This window comes from Larus michahellis, chromosome 8 (genome assembly GCF_964199755.1).
Source record: "Larus michahellis chromosome 8, bLarMic1.1, whole genome shotgun sequence".
Taxonomy (NCBI): domain Eukaryota; kingdom Metazoa; phylum Chordata; class Aves; order Charadriiformes; family Laridae; genus Larus; species Larus michahellis.
This window is the reverse complement of record NC_133903.1, coordinates 16,089,712-16,100,974: the sequence shown is the minus strand read 5'-3', so window position 1 is coordinate 16,100,974 and position 11,263 is coordinate 16,089,712.

The window sequence follows — 11,263 nt, the reverse complement described above, 5'->3', positions numbered from 1 at the left end:
GGGGGGAGGCGTCACATCTTAGTCCCAAAAAGAATCGCTGTTTGAAGCTGTGAAATGCATTTTTCATATAGCAGAAGGTAGAGATTTGTCCAGGAGGAGGAGGGATGGAGTGATACTTTAGCTTTTATTCTCTGAGCTAGTGAGTAGTAAATCGGGGATTTGATTTTGCTAGCAGCATATCGGTATAATTCTCTGTCTTCGGGGGTTTGCTCTGGAAGCCAGCAAAGACCCAGAGGAATTTAGATTTGAAAGTGTGTAATGAGTAAAACCTACGTCTTTCATAATACCAAGTGAAGCCCCTTTCTCAGGCTTTCATTTCCAGCTACAGCCCATGCAGATGCTCAGTTTGAAGTGGGTCTGTAGGACATTTTGTAGGTCCTGGTCTGTGCAGGATAGAACTGATTAGAGCAAACCCTGGCCTCTGCTCACCAGGTGGCAATGCTGTGAGAGCAGGGAGCACTGCGTAATATCCCGTTTCCAAAGAGAAGTGTATTGTCCTGTCTTGTTGGTTGGCTGACTTGTAGAGTTTATGTCCTCTTTCCACATTGCTCAGCGCTATCTGGTGAATACTGAGTGCTGTGAGGAGACCAGGGCACTTGATGTTGTTGGTGGTACAATCTGTAAGACCTTGTATCCAAGCATTGAGGTTGGCCACATTTGCCACACAACAGTTCTATGTCCTTAGTAGATGAATGCAATTTTCTGTGGTTAAGAGGTTGCAGGTACCTCCTGGGCTTTTGACTGAGTGAGATTTCCTTCCAGCCTTGTTTGGGCTCCCTGCAAGGACCGTGGGGATGCTTGTGGCCTCTCAGAGCAGTCCAGCAGTGGGTTTCCAGCAAGCCCTGAAAATAACCACGCAGCCACACAGGCTTACACTAGTAGATGCGACAATGCTCTCATCTCACACTCCGTTAAGTCAGCGCAATGACTCAACATACAAAGCTCATCCTGTGTCTTACTGCCTGCAGACATGAGATGTGGTGGTAGTTTCTCCAGCTCCTTGAAGAAAGCCAGAAGGACCAGGTGGACCACACAGGACATTAGGGACCCGTTCCTGCCTTCCTGATGTCCCCCTCACAGGTAGACGTAGGACTCTATATTATGCCTCTTCTTGATGCCTGTCCTGCATGTCTGGTTCCAACTGTTTATGAGATTTTTCACTATTTATACGGAATTACTTGGCTTTAGCCATTTTGTTTTATAAATAAACGAGAAAGTTGCTAGAAAATGCTGCTCAGTGAGAGCAATCGTGATTGCAACTTTGCAAGACCAGTGAAATAGTTTTGTACTGCAGATACTTCCCCACCTAAGTGGCCTTCACTTTGCCCGCTCCTGCCTGTACACGATGACCACACCTCTCCAGGTTCCAGTTCTTTCAGCATTTCATCTTGCAGCCAATCAGCATTATTTGTTTGGTTTTAATTGCATGGAAGAAATACAAATGATAGCTATTTAGAGGACCGAAGGATTATTACTTCATTTATTTTTATGTTGCAGGGCATTCCACTTAGAAATGCATTTGTACGTTCCTGTGTTTCTCAGGCTTATCTGCCTATTTAGAGGAATAAACAATGCAATTTAAACTATGACAGAGTGCCTTCACAAGAAAGCTAGCGCTCTTTTTCAGGGTTATCTTTCAAGTGGCTGTCAGTATCTGAATCATCACACTTTTTTCCAAGTGTGAATACAGGTCTTTGCAGTGTTTTCTCACAAATCTTTTCTGTCTGCTGCTCTGTGGCTTGTGTTTTCTGGTTCCCGCACCAACTTCTGCACGTCCTATTTCACCTCGTGCCCATCTCCCTGAGGGATGGGCATCCAAGAGTTTGGTTATCTATCTGTGATATTTCTGTCCTAAATACTTTTGAGATTTTGTTTTTACTCCTAATCCTGACAAATATTTCTATCTTTGTGCCTCCTTATCTTGTTTATTCTTGGTTTTTGGGCTGACAGGGCTGTTGAGAACAGGGATGGTGGCTATATATATTTTTTTATTTTTTTTTAAAAAGCAAAATAAAGCAGAAATTTGGTTTCTTTTGTGATACAGAGTTTTTAGAATCGTAAACATTTAAAAATATTCATCACAAAGTAAAAAATGCTCAAAGCCGGGGAATTTTTTTAACACGAATTGTTTTCTTTTTTCCTAACAGAAGTCAGTTTTCTAATTATCAGTCTCCTCTGGCTGTACATGTTGGGATTACTTGAAAAGAAGGAAACTAGTCTGTGCTATGCTCGTGCTCCAACCATCTCTTTATATAATCTCTGTTTATCAGATTTGTTGTGTATAAAAATGGAAAGATCATACATATGCTGCAGAAGGCAGTTCAGATGCCAGGATTAAGTTGTATTTATGTGGTATTATCTTCAATAGTAAAGCAGAAGGGTTTGAATGCTATAGAGAAGGTTTCATATTGTGGTTACAAGAACCTTTAAAATCCTTTTTGCAGCAATAGCTTTTCTCTGCTGTTGTGAGAAAAACTACCTTTATGAGTTATAGCTAAACCTATTTCCTTTACTATTTCTTACAGGATCAGTGTAAATCATTATTACTCAGTATTTACTTGAGCATAAAAAGAATTTGACCCAGGGGATTTAAAATAATGGTAGCATTTGCAAAGGAACCCTTTCAATCAGGCCGTGTTTTTCACTAGTGGGGAACAGAAGCAACATTCACTAAAATGAGAAGCCACCCTGCTTTTGGGTCCTCTGATGATGACGGGGAGGTGGTGGGATTAGTCTAGTTGTTTCTTTGATACCAGCAGTGTCAAATGCATGGGATTATAGGCTGCTTTTAAATCAACATTTAAAAAACCCTATTAGCTGTTCTTTAAATTCTCATTTCTTACAGGTCTCTCCTCCTGGCCTTCCTCATGTATTTGTATTGTCTTTTTCAGCTGTCACTGGACTGAATTCCTGGTCTCTCCTTCCATTGTGGGTTGGAAACCTCCTGGTAGCTCATCTCTGCTTTTCCTCTGCACCACAGAGCCAGAGAATTCACTTGTTCCATTCATTTGTCTTGCAAATGGTTCAAAATCTCCTTTTCCATTCAGATTTTTCCTCCTTTGACAAGAGAGATCTGCATAACTCATCTTTTTCTTGTTCTTTTATTGTGGCAAATATGGATTGTTGGTGTGCCTCCAGTATACTTCCCCCATCCCCATTCTGACCAGAAAAATGGTACATTTTTCCTTCCTTCAGTCACTCAACAGGATTGACTTTCATATTTGGAGAAGAAGGTTGGGATGGAAACACTCTACATCTTTCCCTCCAATCACTACCATGTATGTTAGTCGACTGTGCATAGGTTGTCTTCTCTCCATTCCAAATCTAGGCTACCTTTTGCTGTTTTCACCTCATTTTTCTTTTTTTTTTTTCTCAGAACTCTGACCCAGAGTAGTCTGTGATCAGCGATGCTTAGCACTCCGAGCTCACAGGCTGAGCTGTACAATCCTGTTGATCTAAGAGATGCTTCCGAGACGTTACTGATTTTTTTACAGAAATTCAGCCTTTAGCAAATGACAGTCCCACTAAGGTATATTTGAAGGTGAGCTGAATATTGATACCATATGAAATCTCGGTCTTCAGCTTAACTTTTGACTTGAAGTGTGCCTTTCATGCACTTTGCTTGGGGGCATTGAGTCGAGCACAAGAAGATTGCTCAGAAAATTCTTCCTGTTCCTAAACTGGCCAGGCAAAAAATGGTTTCTGACAGTACTGTAGCAAAGACATTTAGCAGTCTTGACAGATAGGAAAGCAATAAAACAAACTGTTGATTCTCCTGTATGTTTTTCCCATAATGATTTCCTTGGCCCAGCATCACTGGTCAGTCTACAACCCATTCCTAACTGCACTCTTCAGAGTAGCTGGTTTGGATATTTTAACCAGTTGTCAGTGTTGCCCATCCTTTCTTGGACGCCAGGACTGTGCCATTCAAAGACTAGAGGCACTCTTTCTCCTCATAACAAATGGGGTCTCTGCAGCTCTCTGATTTGCAGTCTGTCCCAAACAGAGTTCGATTAATCATCCAGCACCACTCTCTGTCTAAAAACTGGGTGGTTCATGTATTTGTAATAGGATTGGGATGCTAACAAATTTGTACTTATCTGCATTTCATTCTTCCAGCAGCTGATGGAGAGGGAGATGAAAAGAAGTGACAGGCCTGAGTCATGTTGTAAATCGTGTCGAGGAGGGCTGACTGGCTGAATTGCCTCAAAAGGCAGTTCAAAAGGTCAGGGCTGAGGAATTGAGATATTCCCAGGGCCATTCCCAATAGGCCATTTACATGTATCCACCTATTCGGGGAGTGAATAAAATGTAATGGTATCCTACTGTTGTCCCTGAATGAGAAGTGTTTCTGTCTTGGGGTTACAAGAATTATTTCCTCACAACCAAGATGCATACTGTTGGATTGGATTGAGATGAAAGTTTAATTAATATTTATTACTTTTGTTAAGACTAATTTTGCTCAGATACATTTAAGTTATTACAAGAAGTTACAGACTCACTTAATAAGAACACCAGAAGCAGAATTCACGTTCTTTATTGCTACAATCAAAGAAGCATTCTTGCATATCAAAGCCTTAATGGCAGCTTGAGAGCCTTTCAATATTCGTAGACTCCTTAGCCTGTCAAAAAAGTAGCCTCAGAGCAAAGGAAGCCACAATAAACATAGCAATGCTGAGAATCGTGCTCTTTTATAACCCAGGCATGTGAGTTCCATATTTGGGTAAAGTTATATATGTTCATATCCCACTGTGCCTAATTTGGAGGTGCCTAATCCACTAACTATATTTATAGCACTTCCATTTTTTGAAACATTGCTAGGGTTACACTGATGCTACAATAGTTGATCAAAATCTTTTGAAATCATAATAGATCTCAGAAACATCGTGTCCTAGCCCTTGTGGCAAAGCAACCAAATTTGAGATGGATTTCATAAAAATTTGACTTCTTCCTCAGAATGGACTCAAACTCTGAAATAGCATTTTAACTCCTCTCAGGTATCACCTTCCCCTTCCTTTTCTTTTTTTTTTTTAAAGACATTTTTTCCCTTCTATTATCAGTATACTTTTAAGGACAGAAGCTAGAAAGTTTAAATAACTGTAGTTTTCAGTTTCTGCCTGGTAAAGGAGTAAACTGTGTACATTTAGTGTAATTTACGTGACGAATAATGTTGCTTATTTATATGTCCATGTATTTTATTCCCATAATGAGGATTCATCCAATTGCCCAGGCGTTGTAGATGGTACAATATGATTTGGCAATGGGATTTTAGTTCAAAAAGGGGCGGCAGGCATTTGTTTGAGCAAGGTTTGTACCCTGTTGTTCATGTTTCCATATTTTCTCTGCAGAAATTGTAACCTGTACAAAATGCATTTGTGAAAATAGACTTGAGCAGAGCAGGAGAGGCTGCTTACACAGAGGGATGGCTTTCTGATGGGGCCAGTATGACTTGCAGAGAACGAGCAGCGTACATTCTGTCAGAAAAGGCGTATTCCAAGCCAATGAGTCAAGAGCCCCCAGGCTGTGCTCGTGATCCCAAGTGGTGTTGCTGGCTCGGAGACAAATGGAAGCAGGGTAGCGACCCTGAAGGGGAGTGCAAAGTTTGGCAACCACAGGAAGGCAGGACAGTCAGGTTGGCTCTAGAAGCTGAAGCTGAATTTTACAAAATACTGCATTTGGTCTATATTGAGACAGAAGCTACAGGACACAGCAAACTTATACATTAAAAATGTATAAAAAATCAGCAAGCAGGTTTTAAACATTTTGATGCCAAATCTGAATTTGAGTAGAAGTCTTTCCCCCTGGGAAGACAGCAGAAGACAAAGCAACAAAAGTAAAAATCAAGAGATTGATAGTAAAAGCAAAACAGAGAGGAAAAGATATCTCTTCATGGCAAAGCAAGGTAATTGCATAACTGTTCCAAGTGGAAGAGAAAAGGTCAACAGGCAGATGACAGGCTGGTGCACAGAAAGCTTTTGCCTAGCAGGGGACAATATTTCACTGCGCATTGGAAGAAAAATGAATGATTATGCAGCAGTGACTAAGAAAATGCCAAACTGTATGGACGATATGAGAAGCTGAGAAGGCCTGGGTAAGACTATCCCATGATGACACCCGTGTCATGGTGAGAGACATCCTCTAAACTGCAGGACATTTGAGGTAGCACCAAATTCAGCAGTGATGGGAACAGTGTCAAAATTAACAATGAAGTCGTACCAGATGGCAGAAGAGGGAGTCAAGGCCAGGACTTGGCAAAGAGAGGGAAAATGTTAGCCATCAGCCTGTCTGGATAGCAGCAGGAGGGATGAGATATATGAGCAACTTGGAGGACGAGCAGGACACTACTTAACAGAATGGAAGCGTAGCAGTGAAGAGATAGGGATTATACATGTCAAAAGTGGGAGGTAGGTTTGAAGACCACAATATGTTAAAAAGTGTAGAGCTGCAGCTGGTTTGTATCAAAGACCACTTTCACAGGACTATGTGAACTCCCTGGCCTCAGGGGGGCAAAATGAAAGAGCAATTGTTCAAAGGGAAAATGCAATCAATCTGGGAACTTAAATGGGAATGAAGTTGCAGGAGGGAAAAAGTTCAGCAGCAGGATAAGGACTGCCTGCCTTGGATTGTATTTCCAGGCTCACAGCTGATCATGAATATTTACTCTTCTCAACCCCTTCCTTGACTGAGTTTTGGATGGGGAAAAGTCCTTTCTATTCTCAGTTTCCTGCAAGGTCTCAGGTAGGGACCAATTTACCTCTTCACTTGGCCTCTGAGGTTGTGTGCATCTTTGAAGAGGTCCCCATTTTTCCACCATGTGGTCTAATGGTAGTCTCGCAATCATTCAGGTTTCACAGAAGTCGATTATTCTGCATAGGTTAATATAACACCCGTAACACAAAATGGACTGCATCATTTGATATAGATACAGAGCACTCAGTTAAAATAGTTCTGCCAAATGTGAATTGTAGAATATTTGTGTTTGGAAGGGCTGTGTGGAGGTTTTTGATCCAACCCCTCCACTCCAATCGAACGTCAAACCTACATCAAAACTCCTGGAGGCCTTGACAAATTCAGTATTATGCCCAGTAGTGCTTCTGTCCAAACTTAAGGAGACATTTTTTCACTGTGAGGGCAGCCAAGACGGTGAACAGATTGCTGAGAGTGGTTGTGCAATTTCCAGTTTTGGAGATTTGCAAGCCCAGACCGGGTAAAGCCCTGAGCAGCCTGGTCTGACATGAGAGCTGACCCTGCTTGGAGCAGGGGGTTGGACTAGAGACCTCCTGAGGTCTCTTCCAGCCTGGATCATCCTGGGATCATATGAGGAGCTATGCACCACAGCTAGCATTCAAATCTCCCACTCACACGCAGTAATTCTAGGCTGAATATTGGCGTAATTTATCCATTTTGTTCATAAGGAACAAATATTCCAAGCACATCCGTTCGTGAAACGTAATCCTATGCTTTCAGGAATAAAGATTCAGCACAGGAACCTTTATAAACTCCCTCGCAGTAAGCAAAGTTGTTACAAATTTAGTTCAGTTTTCTGCCATTGCTCTAACTTCTCCAGAAGCTCCTTTGATACGTGATCATCTGTTTGCCCTGTAGACTCCCTGGCAAGCATCCCACTTCTACAATCTATTATTAGTTTAGATGTTTATAGGAAATTGTATCTCAAGTTCTTTTTGTCCTGATTTATTGTGTGTTTACATTTAATCAGACAGAAATTGCAATCCCTCCTTTTTTTCTCATTTGGACAGGACTTCAAGTTTTTGAAGGATGCCTTATTGCTTGTATTATCATCCCTCACCTTGCTATTTCACCATGCCAATGCTTCTCTGCTCTTCCAAAAGGCTTTTTTAACAGGTGGAATGTATTTACTTTAAGCCTCTGCTGTGTCTTTAAATAGGCCTTGTGGTTTTGATTCAGATGTCTGATAATAATGTAAAAATTTAAAGAAAAAATCAAATGCTGTTAATGTCCCAAGAGAAAATGAAGATAGAGGTCCACAGCTTGTTTGTAGAGGAGGTTGCTAAATGCCCTGGGGTCAGTGGCTGGACAGCATGTGTCCAAGGCCAGCTCTGATATGGTGCACCCATGTCACCTGGGATGGGCCTGCTGCGGAGAGGACTGTGAAAATCCTTACCAGGACCTCTCCTCTCTGTTGGGAGCTGCCTTTGAGCCCAAGCCCTGGCCCGTGGTCATTGCCAGAGGCGACGCTGTAGCTCTGTCTGTGCCTTCCCATGTTTGATGCCCCAGTCCTGACCCACCAGACTCATCACTGCAGACTTGTCCAGTGACTGGACCTGACCCCAGACATTGCCCCCAGACCTTCTTGTGTGGGGTCTGGGGGAGCTGCGCCTTTTTGGGAGATGGCAACATTTCTCACCTTGGAGCCAGCTCACCTTACCTTGCAGAGCCATCACTCTCCTCCTGGGTCCGTGGTGAGGAAAGATAGACTCATGCGGCACAGCAGACCCTGGTGTGGGCAAAGTTAGCTGTTAGAATTGTAAAACACGGCCACACCAGGAAAGTTCAGGCTGGCAGTTTGTCCTGGTCTGAGGTAGAACAGAACCAATTTTGTTTTCAGCAATTTTACTTTTCAGCTAAGTCTCTTCTAACTGCACTTTCTAAAATTAACAGCATATTCTTCAGAGAGCGTCTGCTTCTGGAGTGATAACGCCTGATGTTTATAGTGAATACCAAGGAATGGTATGCAGAGAAGCTCCTGCTTATACTTATTGCTAAAACAACCAAGGCCAGCTAACTTTGTTATGTACCAAGTTGGAGGCTTGGAAGTGGAAGAGTGTAGAGGGGTCGCACCTGCAGGGAGGAGCGGACAGGACAGGGCACCCAAAACTGACCAACAGGGTATTCCATCCTGTTGGCATCATGCTCAGTAAAGAAGCTGAGGGATGAAAGGGGTCACTCTCTTTCTTCAATGGCTGGCATTCAAGGAGCACTCTGTCTGTTTGTCTGCCGTGATCCTGATCTGTGTGTTCCTGGATCCAGTTCAGCTCCCATCCATCGCTGAATCCGGTCTGGGACTTTTCCCACTGCCTGCCAGTGACATGATCATCATCCTGGGAGCTTGATACTGGTTTTATGTATGTTGTATATATTTAAATTTTTTCTTATTGACATTATTATCTTTCCTTTTTAATATTAATATTTCATTAAAGTAGTTTTAATTTTCTTTTTAACCCATAAGTCTCTCCCTTATTTTCTCTCCCTTCTCTTCTGGGAAGGGGGAGAGAGCAAGGTAACGAGAACATCTGTCGTTCATTTAGTGGCCAGCCCAGCTCAAACCATGACACAGTTTCCTCAGTTTCTCTATTTTATTCCAGCGCTGAAGATCTTGTGAAGTGCAAGCTCCTGTCAAACCTCGCTCTGGGTCTGAAGGCTGTCGGGGTGACCAGAATGTCTTCAGGGTAGGATCACTGCCTGCTGGCCTGCACCGGGAGAGCATGTCCTTGGCTATTAACAAAGGTCTGTGTTTGATTTTGAGCAAATCACAAACATTAAACTCCTCAGAAGTAGCCATTTCTGTAGTAATAGCTAAGTTATAGCCCATACGCTGAACGAAACCAAATTAGGGCTCCATGTGCAGTATTTATGTGGGTAATTTCACTTAACCTTGCCATCTTTTAATTCCTTTTATAACTTGATTTAGTAATTCCTGAAGTTTTTTATAGTTCCATTTATTCAGAAGACCACAGGAAACCTGAACTGAGTAATTTTTGGTTTCTGCAGTTTTGTACTTCAATAGCAACACAATTGTCTGTACATAAACTCTTTGAACAGTAAACATCTTTATCAGTAATGTTAAGTTGTTTATTATCTTTGTAGCACTTCATTTGCAGGACACTACCACTTTCACAAGAAATTGAATTGATTTGTAGTCAAAATAGTGATTTTGGTTACTTTTTGATTTTGTAAGAAAAAAAGGTAGCTTTTAAAGGGACAAAACCATACTGTAGTAAAGCAGAAAGTAGTTTAAAATGGTAATTTATCAAACTAAAGATATCAGTTTGATTGGCCAGTGAAATGCTGGACTGTATATTAATATTACCCTTAAAAATTGCTAATGGTAATATACTTCTAAGGAAATATACTTCACAGGAAAAATTAGGCTATATTCCAGCCAGTTAGTATCATGGAACAGATAAATTAATTCCTTGCTTTCTTGTCAACCCAGTAATACCAAGTAACCCTTTTCAAATGTTCATGTAATCAACAGTTTTTATGCTGATCTGCATGTAATACACTGAATCATTTTCTTCTTTAAAATACAGTCTTTTCAGCATTTCTTCTGTTCTTACAAAGTGTGCAGGAAAAAGTTGGGTTTTGGAATCATATCCCACAGGTTACATGCCCCATAGAAACAAAATTCGCTAGAAAGGTGACGCAGGTTTGTGCTTTATTTTCATGCAACATTTTTTGAGGAAAGTAAAAAAGAAGTATTTTGAAAGAAATGGAGCCACGTACTACCACATCAATGGAAAGAAACAGAGCAAAGTTCATCAGTACACATTGCTGCGGTTACTTGCCTGGCCCTTCTTTGAAATGTAGTATCATGATGGTTGTGGGAGCAAAATCAGTTATCAAAGGCAACCGTTGCCATGACTGCTAAGGCACTATTAACTCTTGCAATGCACGGAAATGAACTAAAGGGAGTGAGTGATGGCAGCTGTCTACGCCAATGCCGTGGTACATGGATGGCAAAGGAATTGCTCTTGTTCTATACCATGATTTTAAGGCTTAACAAAACGCAGCACACACTTCAAAGTGAGAAGCTTTCCAGGGACTTTCAATCAGCATCTCAAATGTGGCTTCAAGTCTCTACAGACACAAACTGGAATATCCTGATGCAAATTGCATATGGTTTTGCTAAAATGGCAGCGGCACTTAAACAATTCCCTTCCATCTCCCTATTGTAAGAATTTTTTTCAGGTGTTTCTTTTGTTTAACATTGAGCAGTTTTGTACAACTGTTTAACTGCTTTATTGGCAATGAGGAAGGGCATAAAATCTGTTATTGCAAGTGAGAAAGAAACGTATCCTTAATGTGCAGCTGGAAAATATGCGCTAAAATAATTTTTAAAAGCCCCTTACATTCAAGGGCCTTTTCTTTCCCTGCTTTCTTCCATTTCCCTAAACAATTGTCGGTACTGCCATAATGCAACAATGTCAGGGGGGAAGAGCTAGGAGGAGCCACTAGGGCTTTCATACCTATAGCCATGGAATAGACAAGCACCAGGACAGTT